Genomic DNA, 15,782 nt, shown 5'->3' on the forward strand with positions numbered 1-15,782 from the left:
TAAGCCGCACCCAAATATAAGCTGCACCTTTATAATTGGAGGGGGGAAAGGAAAAATTACCTGACTATAAGCCCCTCCATTCCTTGCTGCTTCTGGCTGCATACTGGGTGCACTCGCGGGGGGAGGGGGGAGCCGCTCTGCGTTGCTGCTGACCTTTCCCCTTCCTCGTTCTCTCCCTTCTCGGCCTTGGGGGAGAGGATGGGGAACTACACGGGGGGGGGGGCAGGCACTGTTATGCCGCGCGCCTGGCGCTGTTTGCCCCATGCTCCTGGCCGCATACCGTAAGGTTGCGAATATAAGCCACGCTTTAACTTTTCATGGTCGGAATTTGGGGAAAAAGTGAGCCTTATATTCAGGCCAATATGGTAGTTTTCACAAGGCTAATCATGGCATGTCAACATAAAAGCTTGCATCACTTCATAGCTATGCCAAGTCCCATCGAAATAAATGGAAATAAAATGTTTAATTCTCACTGGTAGGGCTGGGGTGCCAATCCTGACTGTGGTCAAATAGGTCAATAATGTCTTTGTGAAGGATGACCACTTGCCTTGAAAAGGTCAATACAACACACACTTCATTTAGAAGTAAACATCCTCTGCCCAGCACAGTAATTACAAAGAGAAAACTGGTTACTCTTTCATAGTTACGAAGAATGTTTTGTTTAGTATTATTTAAGTAAGAATTGTAACTCTTTAGCCTTTCCCTATGGCTCTAGGACTGAAAGAGAACAAGAACTGTACTATTCAGTTTCCTGAATATCATTTACAAACACCTATATCACACAAAGGTTTTCTATATACCTTGCTTGCAACAGCTTAGAATTTATTTCACTATTAGGAAAGTTAATTTCTCCCCTCACCTAAAAATTAGCTTAACATCCTTTTTTTTAATATTCCCCCCCCCCCCACACTAGAAAATGATCAAGGCACTTTTTAAAAACTGTAAATATATTGCTTTTTTTTTTTAAATGTACACATCTACCAGGGTCCCTTGAGGAAACACAGAAAATGCTGGCATAAAGCTAATAAGAGTCATAATTTATTTTAACAGGCATAACAGGAAATATAGGTAGAAGCTTTAAATCATCAGTATTCCTGGATGGGGACGCGGGTGGCGCTGTGGGTAAAACTTCAGTGCCTAGGACTTGCCGATCGTCAGGTCGGCGGTTCAAATCCCCATGGTGGGGTGCACTCCCATTGCTCGGTCCCAGTGCCTGCCAACCTAGCAGTTCGAAAGCAACTCCGGGTGCAAGTAGATAAATAGGTACCACTCCAGCGGGAAGGTAAATGGCGTTTCTGTGTGCTGCGCTGGCTTGCCAGATGCAGCTTGTCACTATAGGCCACGTGACCCGGAAGTGTCTGTGGACAGCGCTGGCTCCCGGCCTATAGAGTGAGATGAGCGCACAACCCTAGAGTCTGGCAAGACTGGCCCGTACGGGCAGGGGTACCTTTACCTTTTATTTCTAGATGAGACCTCGGTTTGTTTCTGCTTAAAAAATACTTGTCATGTTCAGTCTTTTAGATATTATTCCAAACATGTTTACATCATGATTTGGGCCATGTGTGTAGAGAATCTTGTTTGTATAGGTGATATATACATACATAATTTTATCTGTATGCTGCCTTTCCATAGTTAAAACCATGCTCAAGGCAGCTTACAACCTAATAAAGTCATGCTACACCGAGGGGAAAAAATCCCCTAAATATGGTAATATAAATTATACACACTACCTATTATGGCACATTATGGTCACACTCCCCAGCTATGGATGTCAGTTCACATCAAGCAATGCATATCTTACACCACCATGACCATGGAAAATTAATTGCCCTTGCAACGTTAACAAGTACTGACTAATTGGCTTTTTTAAAAAAAGCTTTTTTGGCAGTTCCTTATCAAGACAAATTGTCACACAACACAGTGTGAAAGCAAATGCCCACTTACTAGAATTGCTTCTTTAGACAAAAGTTCTCCCAACATAATTTTTGTCTTTTCAAAGAGATGTAGAACTAACAGAAATATGTAGCCGCTGCTATAACGCAGAAGGACAGCTCCATCTGGTGTTTTTATACATTATCAGCTCGGCTATTCCCGTAAATGTAAGTTACATTCTGATTTGAACTCAATAGGCTGGCAGCCTGGTGCTAAATATTGCTACTGAATCAACATGTTTTTGAGAGACATGGCGCTGCTGCAGTCCATTCTCCTGGAGCAAGGTAATGCGAGGTAACGCGAAACAACCTGAACGTGTTTGGAAGCAAGGGTCACGCAGGAGGAAAAGAGGGCAAGAACAGTCCAGCGTGCAATGAAAAATCTCATGTACAGACAGAACATTTTGCTTAGCACTGTGCTAAACAGAACCTGCTATGTGGTATATTGGTGTAAATAAATGTGACATCAAATGTAACAAGAATAATAATGTTTAGTGTTGTGTTGAAAGCTGGCCTCCAATTTCTTCCCCTCTGAAAGAGCTTTCCGACCTCCTCGTTCTCAGAGCACTTTAGAGTTTCACTTTAATTTCAGTGGGCGTAAGGTTGAGCAGGGTATGGCTATGAGGATTGTCATGAGGTGGTTGAGCCCTTCAACATTTACCACTACTGAAATCTATCCCAAAACACAGTAATGCCAAAGGAAACAGGGTGATATGATCATTCTAACTGGGTTAATACTTTTGATCGCTTATTTGTTGTGGAAGGGGTGATGAATTTTTCTGACGTTTTCCCTTTATTGTGATGATCTGCCCACTCTGGGCACAGAAAAGTTTAGAATCTAAGCCTTAGGTAGCTACTTGGTGATGGCAATGCGGCAGATCATCTGGAGCCCTTGTGCAAGAGAAGGGTTGCAGAATACACCTGCAATAAAACACCAGTCTGGAGTGGTGGTTCATAGCAAAACACAGCTCAAGATAATGTAGGTTGAATGGAACTAAACTTGATCTTGAACTCCAGAGGCTAGCTAAAGCTTGCAGGGGGGAAGGGAAGATAGAGTTAGGGTGCAATTAAATTCTCTCTCAGCAATAAGAAGCTTGTGGGGAGCGGGAAACAGGCCAACTACAGGCATTTTCTTTTACAAAGAGCATCAGACCACACTGATTTTTTGCCTAGCATAGAATGGGCAGCAACTGTAACCACTGATATCTACAGCCAAGTAGTTATCTATGTTTATGATTAAAAGCCACCATAACAAGTACAGTGGTACCTCGGGTTATATACACTTCAGGTTACATACACTTCAGGTTACAGACTCCGCTAACCCAGAAATAGTGCTTCAGGTTAAGAACTTTGCTTCAGGTTGAGAACAGTAATTGTGCGCCGGTGGTGCGGCAGCAGCAGGAGGCCCCATTAGCTAAAGTGGTACCTCAGGTTAAGAACAGTTTCAGGTTAAGTACGAACCTCCGGAACAAATTAAGTACTTAACCCAAGTTACCACTGTATAGGTGTTAAAGGAGGATGCTTCTATGGAGAAAAATCAAATCCATAAAGAAGAGCTGGTTTCAACTCACTTGCCCGTAGTTTCAACAGGATGGCAAGAGAGCCATTTATCCAATTTGTGCACCCTTTAGAAGAAAATGTTTGTTTTGTGAACATAGCCACAACACACAAATACCCCTCAACTTCTTATCAGAGTTTATTGTGCTTTTTACGAAGCATTCCATTAGAAACATTCAGTTCTGTTTCTAAAGGATTTTGGCAAGTGCTGCAACCAGCTAGCAGCCAAATACCTTAACATCTTTGTTCCCAGAGGTTTATTACTTTTTGGCTCAATAAGTTTAAGACCGTCCAGTAAATGCAGATGACAAGAACTGCTGCGGCAATTACGTTAGTTGCCCCAAGGCATGAAAACAAAACTTCTTCCACACAAAGATATATTAGTGTTAAAAACAATTTATTGGAGGGAGGAATTCACGAAGGTCTTGAATTGTCCTTGTTGTGGTCACAACAGGGAAAGCAATATGTGAGTTTTTAAGAGTGTGGCACAAATATCCTTCTTAAGCAACTTTAACTTTGGATTTAACAGAGTAATTTCAAAGGTTGCTTCCTTTGCACTCTCATGGAAAAATAGGTCATATCCATTGAAAATATAACCAGGTAATTTTTTGAAGCGGCAAAATCTGTAACTTTTGGACCTGGCACAGGTCATGAAAAGAGATAAGAGATACTCTGTTGAACACTTGAAGTTTACAAGGTACACATTCCTCCAGATTTCTGCTGAGTCCCTAGATTTTAATAAACAAGTGAAATTCCATTATAGGCTCCACAGTTTAAAACAATAATTTTTGCAATAGTGGTGCACCCTGCTTACTGGGATTTAAGAGGCTGGCAAACTCCTCTAGGTTGAAGCTGTATGGTATTCATTAAGTGTAGTGGATCAAGGATTTGTGCAGAACTCTATGACCATATAGCCCCTTATCAGACATGCTTTAGCTTAATTATTAGTAGGCAATTTTAAACTTTTATTTACAAGTTTAAAATTGTGATAAACCAGTATGGCAGGGGAATATCAAGTCAGCTTCCTTCACAAGTAAACAAAATCTTAAAAGTTTAATCTTTTGTATTTCTTTACACTTAGATTATGTGCCATCTTGAAAGGCAGGGTTGATGTTTTTTGACCTTTATCCTGTTTTTCATTTGATACTGCTTAAAAAGCACTTATATTAAAGAGATCCTTATTTGCTTGAGCGCAATGGATGCCAAATTATTATAGCTAAACATTTCCAATAACATTCCTCAGTATGAGCCAGCCCTTAGTGGAGGAGGTGAGGGTGCCAGAAGGAATCAATATGGGAATAGAAATCATGCATTTAAAAGAATGTGAGATTTACTTGCTTTCTTGTTCATATGTTTATCTCCCCCCACATCAGAATTTGGTAACCATGTGAGCTAGTAAGTTTAAAAACACAAGGTCTTCAGAACGTGTGTGTGTGTGTGTGTGTGTGTGTGTGTGCAAGCTACATCAAAAGGGACTCTGAAGTGCAATGCCCATGTACACTACAATGGTACCTCGGGTTATGAACTTAATTCATTCTGGAGGTCCGTTATTAACCCGAAACTGTTCTTAACCTGAGGCGCCCTTTCGCTAATGGGGCCTCCTGCTGCCGCCAGCCCGCGATTTCCGTTCTCATCCTTGGGCAAAGTTTGCAATCCGAGGTACTACTTCCAGGTTAGCGGAGTTTGTAACCTGAGGTACCACTGTATAAGGGAAGTAACGAAGTATAGAACATTCTTTGAAAAAGTGGCAGGCAAATATTTAATTGCAAAAGCAATGCTGCAACAGTCCAAGCTGGCACACACACACACACACACACAAATATAGGAAGCAAATGCTACAAATCAATACAACATATGATTCAATTCCAGAATTCACTTATGGTATACTGCATTAGCATTACAAACACACTTGGCCGAAATGGAATCAAGCAGTTAAGTTACATTTGTTGCTAGGACTACAACTGGCAAAGTGGCTTATTTAATGCCTTGGGGAAATCACTTCCAAGCAAAGCACATGTGCTTCAGATCAAGAATGTCAGAAATAAGGCCTTTGGCCAGACCCTGTGCAGCACAGGTCAACACTTTAGTCCCTTAGTTTCTTTTAGTGTGCTCCTCTCTCCCATGTTCCTGGCAGTTCTGCAGCATTAGGTAGAGTCCTAGCCAGGCCTTCCCCCACTGGCCTGCAAGGAAAGTAGAATTTGGCACATCTGATACCTTAAACCTTATCTGCTCATCATACAGAGCAGCAATATCCATTGAATGCTTTGGTTCCCCACACATCTCCATCTGGGATACCTACTAGATTAATGCATTGTGCAACATGCAACTTCTATTAACCACTACTTGTGACATCTAAAAAATGGTATTTTACATTGCTTGGGATATTTCTCTTGTATTCAGTAATACTGATTATTTGTTTAAAGGCAAGATAGCTTAGGATAGCATTGTTCCACTGATCTATGAGTGGTTATTGAAGCTGCACTTCCTATGACTGTTTGTCCCCTCCTTCCTTAAGTTATACATGGCTTCTCCAGACAGACAATATTTTATAGATTTAAGAGAATACACATTAACATATGACTCTAGAATTCTGCACCATATCCAAGTGCCAGCTATAGATTGTTCAGATGACTTGCATATAATCTGTATTACTAATTGAGTGAAATGCCAATTGCTTGCCACATGGGTGTGTGTGTGTGTGTGTGTGTGTGTAAGTAAGTAAGTAAACATACACACATATACAGAAGAGAAGAATGACTACTAGTCCAGATGTACTGGGCCTTGCTATACAATGATTAATTTAAACTTCCAACTTGCCTTGAAGCTTTTTTTGCAACAGAGTGTAAAGAACTTTAAGTTTATGTGCTACCAAGTGCAACTGTACATTAAGCAGCCAAAGGACACAACTGATGCCAAGGCACTCAATTTGTGGGTGTTGGCAAGAAGTACAGTGGTACCTCAGGTTAAATATTTAATTCGTTCCGGAGGTCCATTCTTAACCTGAAACTGTTCTTAACCTGAAGCACCACTTTAGCTAATGGGGCCTCCCGCTGCCGCTGGAGCACGATTTCTGTTCTCATCCTGAAGAAAAGTTATTAACCTGAAGCACTGTTTCTGGGTTAGCAGAGTCTGTAACCTGAAGCGTATGTAACCTGAAGCATATGTAACCCGAGGTACCACTGTATATCAAAATAATTTTTGCACACAGAGCTGCATCATGCATACATTTGTGGTTTTTTTTTTTTAAAAAAAATCTCATTTTGTGTGCGTAACAGCAGAAACACTCCCCACAATTAGTTTTCAGAAGCTCCTCACATCCATACTATAATAATAATAATAATAATTTATTATTTATACCCCGCCCATCTGGCTGCGCTTCCCCAGCCACTCTGGGCGGCTTCCAAAACAGTATTAAAATACTGTGATACATCAAACATTAAAAGCTTCCCTAAACAGGGCTGCCTTCAGATGTCTTCTAAAAGTCTGGTAGTAGTTGTTCTCTTTGACATCTGGTGGGAGGGCGTTCCACAGGGAGGGCGCCACTACCGAGAAGGCCGTCTGCCTGGTTCCCTGTAACTTGGCTTCTCGCAGTGAGGGAACTGCCAGAAGGCCCTCGGTGCTGGACCTCAGTGTCCGGGTAGAACGATGGGGGTGGAGACGCTCCTTCAGATATACTGGACCGAGGCCGTTTAGGGCTTTAAAGGTCAGCACCAACACTTTGAATTGTGCTCGGAAACGTACTGGGAGCCAATGTAGGTCTTTCAAGACCGGTGTTATATGGCTCGGCGGCTGCTCCCAGTCACCAGTCTGGCTGCCGCATTCTGGATTAGTTGTAGTTTCTGGGTCACCTTCAAAGGTAGCCCCATGTAGAGTGCATTGCAGTAGTCCAAGCGGGAGATAACCAGAGCATGCACCACTCTGGTGAGGCAGTCCGCAGGCAGATAGGGTCTCAGCCTGCGTACCAGATGGAGCTGGTACACAGCTGTCCTGGACACGGATTTGACCTGTGCCTCCATGGACAGCTGTGAGTCCAAAATGACTCCCAGGCTGTGCACCTGGTCCTTCAGGGGCACAGTTACCCCATTCAGGACCAGGGAATCCTCCACACCTGCCTGCCTCCTGTCCCCCCAAAACAGTACTTCTGAGTTGTCAGGATTCCATCCCAATCTGTTAGCCGCCATCCATCCTCCAACCGCCTCCAGACACTTACACAGGACCGTCACCGCCTTCACTGGTTCTGATTTGAAAGAGAGGTAGAGCTGGGTATCATCCGCACACTGATGAACACCCAGCCCAAACCCCCTGATGATCTCTCCCAGCGGCTGCATGTAGATGTTGAAAAGCATGGGGGAGACGACAGAACCCTGAGGCACCCCACAAGTGAGAGCCCAGGGGTCTGAACACTCATCCCCCCCCCACCACTTTCTGAACATAGCCCAGGAGGAAGGAGCGGAACCACTGTATAACAGTGCCCCCAGCTCCTCAAGACGGTCCAGAAGGATGTTATGGTCAATGGTATCAAACGCCGCTGAGAGATCCAGCAGAACTAGGAAACAGCTCTCACCTTTGTCCCTAGCCCGCCGGAGATAATCAACCAGTGCGACCAAGGCAGTTTCAGTCCCGTGATGAGGCCTGAATCCCGACTGGAAGGGATCCAAATGGTCTGCTTCTTCCAGGTGTGCCTGGAGTTGTTCAGCAACCACTTGCTCAATCACCTTGCCCAAGAATGGAAGATTTGAGACTGGGCAATAGTTGGCCATCGTGGTCGCATCTAAAGATGGTTTTTTAAGAAGCAGTTTAATAACTGCCTCTTTCAGCGGGTCTGGGAAGGCTTCCTCATGGAGGAAAGCATTCACCACCCCATGAAGCCCATCGCCTAGCCCTTCCCAGCTAGCTTTTATAAGCCAGGATGGGCAAGGATCAAGGAGACAGGTGGTTGGTTTCACTCGTCCAAGCAGCCTGTCCACATCCTCGGAGGTAACAGATTGGAACTGATCCCGCACAATTTGACAAGACAGGACTCTAGCACTCTCCCGCCCTGGCCCTGCTCCCACGGTGGCGTCTACCTCTTCCCGAATCTGAGTGACTTTATCTGCAAAAAACTTTACAAAATCATTGCAGGAGATCATGTGGCCCGTACTGGGCCCTGATGTAGCAGGTGGTTCCGCTAAATTGTGAACCACCTGAAAAAGTCTCCTGCTGCTGTTTTCTGCAGATGCAATAGAGGCGGTGAAGAAAGTCTTCTTTGTCGTCGCTACCGCCACTTGGTAGGCTCGACATTGAGCTCTAACCCGTGTCCGGTCAGCTTCAGAATGGGTCATCCGCCACCGGCGCTCTAGCCGTCTCAACGACTAAGCATCTGCTAGTTCATTCCGCTCACTAAGTAGCAGAAACAAGTTTTTAACTAAGCATGTCTGCCATTGTGCACCCATTGGATGGTGCAAATTAGAGTGACCTTTAGGGAATGGCCATGTTAAGGGCTGAAACTACGCCACCAGCACAGTATCAGGCTGAAGAGGACAAATGACTGCTCTGCAATGAAGATAAAGCAAAAGACTCAATCCCAGGGTTATGGGTTCGAGCCCAACATTGGGCAAAATATTCCCGCATTGCACAGGGTTGGGCTAGATGACCCTCCTTGTTCCTTCCAACTCTACAATTCTATGATTCTATAAATTTTGCTAATCATGGATTTACAGCTTCATGTTCATGGCTGCAGGACTGGAATACAACTGCATTTTCCCTTCCACTATTTTTAGCATACATTCCATGATAGTCGACTTCATAAGCTACAAGTGTCTCACAGGTTTCTCTTCATCCACAACTATAGAGGGGCCAGTTGCAACTTATACGCAAAAGGCGCGGACTTGGGAAGATGGAAATGCAGCTAAAGCCATAGATCCTTCAAGGGCAGCCCACTTCCTTGGAATAACCTGATATGGGTGTATTTCTAATATGGAGGCACTAATATAAGCAGCAAACAAGAAACAGATGTGCCGTAAAGCAATGAAAAACATCAATATACCATACATGATTTAACTTCCAGTATGACATCCAGCAAATATCCTGGCAAGAAGCTTGGTATTCAGTCTTGTTTTTCATCATGTACACTATACTGAGAGAGTACAATATATTATTTATTCGGCTCAGACTTATACCAAACTGTTCAAGATACTGCTGGACTGTGTTTAAGGGACATATGGATTTCTATTGGCTGTGCCAGCTTCAAAGCCAGGGAGAAAAAGAAACTGGTGGACACTTTCCTCTCTTAACAGCCACAGACTTGCCACTAGCTGCTAAATGGGTTCCATAATTCATTACACCCATGTACATTTTCTCTCTTGATTCCAAAGTCTCGTTAAAGGGTTAGATCACTCCCGACTCATTAATTCAACTCCTGTTGGCAGCCCATTCCTTGGTTAGCCTAGTAAACACATCCATATTCCTCAGGAGGTGCTATCTGCTACTCTACAGTTCTAAATGAAGAAAGGAAACCAACAAAGTTTCATAGGACCTGTTGCTGATGTCATTGCACCCCACATACATTGCCTACTGTGCTCTGTATTGAAAAGGTTTTCACACGTACACAAAGGACAGCCCTCATATTGAACTGCAAAACCACAGGTAATGTGTTGGACTTGGGGCAGGGACATCCAGACTCAAATCCCATAGAGTATTAACCTGCTTTGGATGAAATGCTAAACCAACATATTACAGTATATGTGTTACAGCATCACAAGCATGAGCTTCCTTCTGAATCTTCCCTCCCTCTGGTGTGAGGAGATAGGAAACAATAGTTGACGATAATGGTTACATTCAGACACAACAATAGGCCATAATTTATGAACGAACCTTAGACATTCTCCTCCAGCATGGCTGTCAAGGAACTGGAAGCCTCTGCTTCCATTTTCAGCTAACCATAGTTTGCTGTTTTGTCTGGACTGGAACTGTGGTTAGTTTAATCAGATGTATCTAAACAAGCCAGGGTCAGTTTGATCTTGGCTTCTTAGAACAAGCCATAGTTTAAATTAACCACACAGTGTCCTGATTTAGATGGCATGGCAAACAGGAGAACACTGAAACAGATGCTTCTTATCTCTTCACAGCCTGGATAGCTCGCTTTGTCACAGCGTGGTGCTGATAACACCAAGGCTGCAGGTTTTATCCTTGCATGGAATAGCTGCACATTCCTGTGTTGTGGAGGGTTGGACTAGATGATCCTCAGGGTCCCATCCAACTCCACAAGTCTATGATTCTATGTTTCAGGAAAAAGTCTGAGGCTTATTGCACTAAATTATGGACTGCTGTTAGGTCTGGATGTGGCCATTATCTTCCAATCTAACTTCCATCATAGGTTTGCTGAAGGAATAACAGGATAATGCCTCCGAGATAGAATTGTGATAAAAAAATAAGTGAATTTTCTTTCCTGAATATTATATCAATACCACATTAATTTCACAAGTCAGCAAATTCCTTCATCGAAGTCACTCTCATATAGCCGTGAACATGAGCCGATCTTTATTTTAGTATTCACCACCTTTCCAAAGAAGCTATGTTCCATGTGGATATAGCAAAATACCCAATAAGAGAAAATCAAAACATAAGCTGAACAATTAATACAAAATTTACTTTAAGTCATTTTGTAAATTACTTTTAGAAAGAGAACAAGGATGCAACTACAAGTGGGGCTTGCAACAAAAATGTTGCATTGTGTGCTGCTAATTCACTAATAGAGGAAGTCTAGTTCAGGGTTCCACAATCCTATACATTGTATAGGATTCTATACAATCCTATACATTGTAAAGGACTTGACTTCACACCTTCTGGTTTTCTTTTCCAAATAACATTCATTTTTGGCTCCTAGAGGCTTCAGATGATACTCTGTCCCCATAAATCTGTTTTTTATCTTGTGAGTTGCCCTCTTTGTGGGGTTTAAAGGGGCTTTGCACATACACATACTTTGGGGGTTACTCAAGCTTGCTGATATCTCTCTTCCTGATTCTCAGTGGCCCTCTTTTGGCTCCAGTCCCACTGGCACAGAACCAGCTTATTTCACTATCAGAGGGAATGATAAACAGCAGAAGAACAAGGTAAACTACCAGCCTAAAACCTAGCCGCAAAAGGAAAGTCTTTCACAGCCTCTGTCATTAGGTGACAGGAACAGGAGCTCCACTTGGCAGATGTGAAGAAAGGAAGGTTCTACTTTGTCCCTCTACCAATCTAGGGGCACTCATAGATGAGACATGGAGTGCACTCCCTGAAAAGCTGAAATGATGGGGTTCCCATGGGCACTGGTACTGCCTGACCTCTTGCAGTGTCCAACCAGATGCTTATGAGAAGCCAGCGAGCAGGACCTGAGCACAATAACTCTCTCTCCTCCTCCTGTTTCCAGCTACTGGTGTCCAGAAGCATACTGCCTCTGACCATTTTCTCTACCCACTTTCTGCATGCCATGTGTAAATTTATAAAGGTAAAGGTACCCCTGCCCGTATGGACCAGTCGTGTCCGACTCTAGGGTTGTGCACCCATTTCACTTAAGAGGCCGGGGGCCAGCGCTGTCCGGAGACACTTCCGGGTCATGTGGCCAGCATGACGAAGCTGCTCTGGCGAGCCAGCACCAGCGCAGCACACGGAAACGCCGTTTGCCTTCCTGCTATAAAGCGGTACCTATTTATCTACTTGCACTTAGGGGTGCTTTCGAACTGCTAGGTGGGCAGGAGCTGGGACCAAAAGACGGGAGCTCACCCCACCACGGGGGTTCGAACCGCCGACCATACGATCGGCAAGTCCCAGGCGCTGAGGTTTTACCCACAGCGCCACCCGCGTCCCTGCGTAAATTTATGCATTCCTATAAAGTTGCCTCTTACACATTTCTGTCACTTTGCCACTTACACTTCCTCTAAACTAAGAAGCCTCAAATACTGTAATCTTTCCTCAAAGGGGATCTTCCCCTCGGTCATTTGGGTTGGTCTTTTCTGAACCATCTAAAACAGTACCTATTTTGAGACGAGGCAACCAGAACTGTACACAGCATTCTAAAAGTGGCTGCACCAGAGACTTGTATATATGTTTTAGAAAATGTTTAGTGTTTTATTATGTTTTTATATATGTTGGAAGCTGCCCAGAGTGGCTGGAGCAACCCATTAAGATGGGTGGGGTAATAATAATAATAAATAATAATAATAATAATAATAATAATAATAATGCAAGTCTTCTTGTGTAAGCTTCCAACAAGACATTCTACAGTGGGTGTGACAAGCTTCCAAGTGAAGCCTTGGACTGATGTGATGCTTATCACCTTCGCCTATGCTTTTTGAGAGGGACTGATAAACTAGGGAGATCTCATGCACGAGAGTCCAAGCACAAAACACTGCAAACATGAAAGCATTTTTCAAAACATAAAACAAAACAAAAAATAGCCTTATTTCTCTCACGGACACACATTGTACAATTACGAGGAACACTCTTAACAAAAAGCAGATGTAGCTTCCAACGTAAAGGTCCAAAACATATCGTAAGTCATGTGGCATTCTAAACAATAAACATGTCATTAGCAAAACATGCTCTACAAATCTTGATCTGAGCAAAGATAAATACTAATGGCTTTAATGACACTTTTAAGTCAAATATTTCAGATTTACAAGGGGCACTTAAGAAGCAGCAATTTAAAAATACTGTGATACATGTATTTTGCAGGCTGGTTTTCAAACAACAACAACAAGCGAAATATGTGGAAAGCAACTGCTTGGAGCCACAATGACTGGAGTGCAGATTCCTTCTGTTTACCCACAAAGCCAATAATCAAATAAAAGCCACATTTAAAAATATGTGTATCCAGGGATTATGCTGCAATCTTGAAATGAGCGACCACCCATTCAAGGGAGGTGGTTCTTGTTTCCAGCAGCTCAGGGTAAACATTAAGTAGAGTCATCCACTACTGGCAAGTTACAAGTAAAAAGAGAGAGAGAGGAAGAAATATGGGCGATCTGATGCTTCAGAGAGATGACAGAAAACACAAGTCAGCATTACGTATTTGACAGAGAAACAAGACCAATCTAGACAACTTCATCGGGTTTCACTTCCTTGGATATATTGAACACTATTACCCAGTTTATGGAAGTAGATGGGGGTATTAGTTTAGCGGGGAAGCACATTCCATGATCCAGCTCTGGATGTGTGTGTTTTTTTTAAAAAGCATACAGTGACTATGACTATAAGCTCAAACTCATTTTTTTAAAGTCCAGACCGATTTAGGAGTTTGTAAAAATAAGTTATCAGGAAGCTTATATTAAAAATCTCATTCCCAAGTATGTTTTAAAATGTTTCTATAAGTTCACACCTTATAATAAATTTGTGGAGTTTTTTTAGTTGCTTTCTATTCGAAGGAAAGTCATTTTTTTAAAAAACGCAGTTGGTAGTTAGCAAATGCAACTGGCATTTCCTTAAGATAAATTGTTCCAGTAATATTATGAAATATGTTACACAAACATACACACGAAGAAGGAGCATGTTATTTCTCCCTACCCCTACATGGCATGGTGGTAGGGTTTCATTAATTAAACTAGGCAGTCATTCCTTACCTCCTAGGACATACACATTCTCTAATGTCTACAGTAGGCCCATAAGAACATGCTATTCCAAATGGTCTTCATTCTAATAGGCGTAGCTGGAGACCAGCTCCTTATACACCCCCAGAAGACAGTTTATTATGCATCAACAGAATAATCTCAGTTCTGAGAAAGTGGAAGAATTCCTCGAAACCAAAGCGGTTTGTTGTATCAAAAGCAAAGAGCGGAGAAGTGGTCGAAATGGTTCTCCCTTTTGTCTACTTGCAAGGAAATAAGCAACGGGAGTGCAACGGTGCACTACACTACCAAGTCAGATAACTAAAGAAGGTCCAGCAAATGAAGATTCAGAGGTTCAGCAAAGATCTCGTATCTGAGTGCCTACTATATGAACTTTCTGGAAACAAGACATTTTTGTTCCAATAGAGCTTTCCCCAGCGGGATAGAAGAGTCTTTACCATTTTGTATGTTTTCAGTTATGTTTTAAATGTATTTGCAGTTTTTGTGGTTTTAACTTTTTAAAATTATCCTCAATGTAAGGTAAAAGTAAAGGGACCCCTGACCATTAGGTCCAGTCGTGGCTGACTCTGGGGTTGCAGTGCTCATCTCTCGCTTTAATGGCTGAGGAAGCCGGTGTACAGCTTCTGGGTCATGTGGCCAGCATGACTAAGCCGCTTCTGGCGAACCAGAGCAGCACACAGAAACGCTGTTGACCTTTCCGCCGGAGTGGTACCTACCGTATTTTTCGCCCTATAGGACACACTTTTCCGCCTCCAAAAATGAAGGGGAAATGTGTGTGCATCCTATGGGGCGAATGCAGGCTTTCACTGAAGCCTGGAGAGCAAGAGGGGTCGGTGCGCACCGACCCCTCCCGCTCTCCAGGCTTCAGGAAGCTATCCGCAAGCCTTGGGAGCTCCGCAGGAGTTCCCGTCAGGCTCCCAAGGCTTGCGGATAGCAGCCTGCATCCTGAAGCCTGGGGCGCGCTACAGAGCGCACCCCGGGCTTCGTGCAGATATCGGGCAGCCCCACAAGCTCGGGGGACAGCGGGGAGGTGGAGCACCGCCATCCCGCTGTTCCCCAACCTGGTTTAGAGGCTGGCGCTGGGAGAAGCGTGCTTCTCCCCAGGGCCAGCCCCACAAGCTCGGGGGACAGATATCCGCAAGCCTGGGGAGACCGGCGCAACTTCCCGCCGGGCTCCCTAGGCTTGCGGATAGCAGCCTGTTCTGGGGGCTGGAGTCGGAGGAAGCTCGGGCATCCCCCGCCCCAGCCCTGCACCTGGGGGAAAAAAAATAAACCCCCCCTTTATTCCCCCGCCAAAACCTAGGTGCGTCCTATTGGCCGGTGCACCCTATGGGGCGAAAAATACGGCATTTATCTACTTGCACTTTGACATGCTTTCGAACTGCTAGGTTGGCAGGAGCAGGGACTGAGAAATGGGAGCTCACCCTGTCGCGGGGATTCGAACCGCTGACCTTCTGATCGGCAAGTCCTAGGCTCTGTGGTTTAACCCACAGCACCACCCGCTTCCCATCCTCAATGTACATTGCCTTGAAATGGTTGTTTAGAAGGCAATTAATAAATCAATAATAATAATAGGATGCTGTTATAGGCTGGTCAAATCAGGGTGATGCAGCTGGAGGGTTTGCCAAGGGCCCAGGGGAGGCCTCTAGTGGATGTGAAGGTCTCTGCTAGAATTGGGGTGGCCTGACAGTGAAGATCTTGGGGAGGG

General features: G+C 43.9%; 1 protein-coding gene across 1 annotated transcript in view; it reads right to left on the reverse strand.

The window, feature by feature from the left end:
* Window positions 1–15,782, reverse strand: part of BICC1 (BicC family RNA binding protein 1) — a 103,188-nt gene that overhangs the window by 30,060 nt on the left and 57,346 nt on the right. The window lies entirely within an intron of this gene.

The sequence above is a fragment of the Podarcis tiliguerta genome (assembly GCF_965153285.1).
Source record: "Podarcis tiliguerta genome assembly, chromosome: 5".
NCBI lineage: Eukaryota > Metazoa > Chordata > Lepidosauria > Squamata > Lacertidae > Podarcis > Podarcis tiliguerta.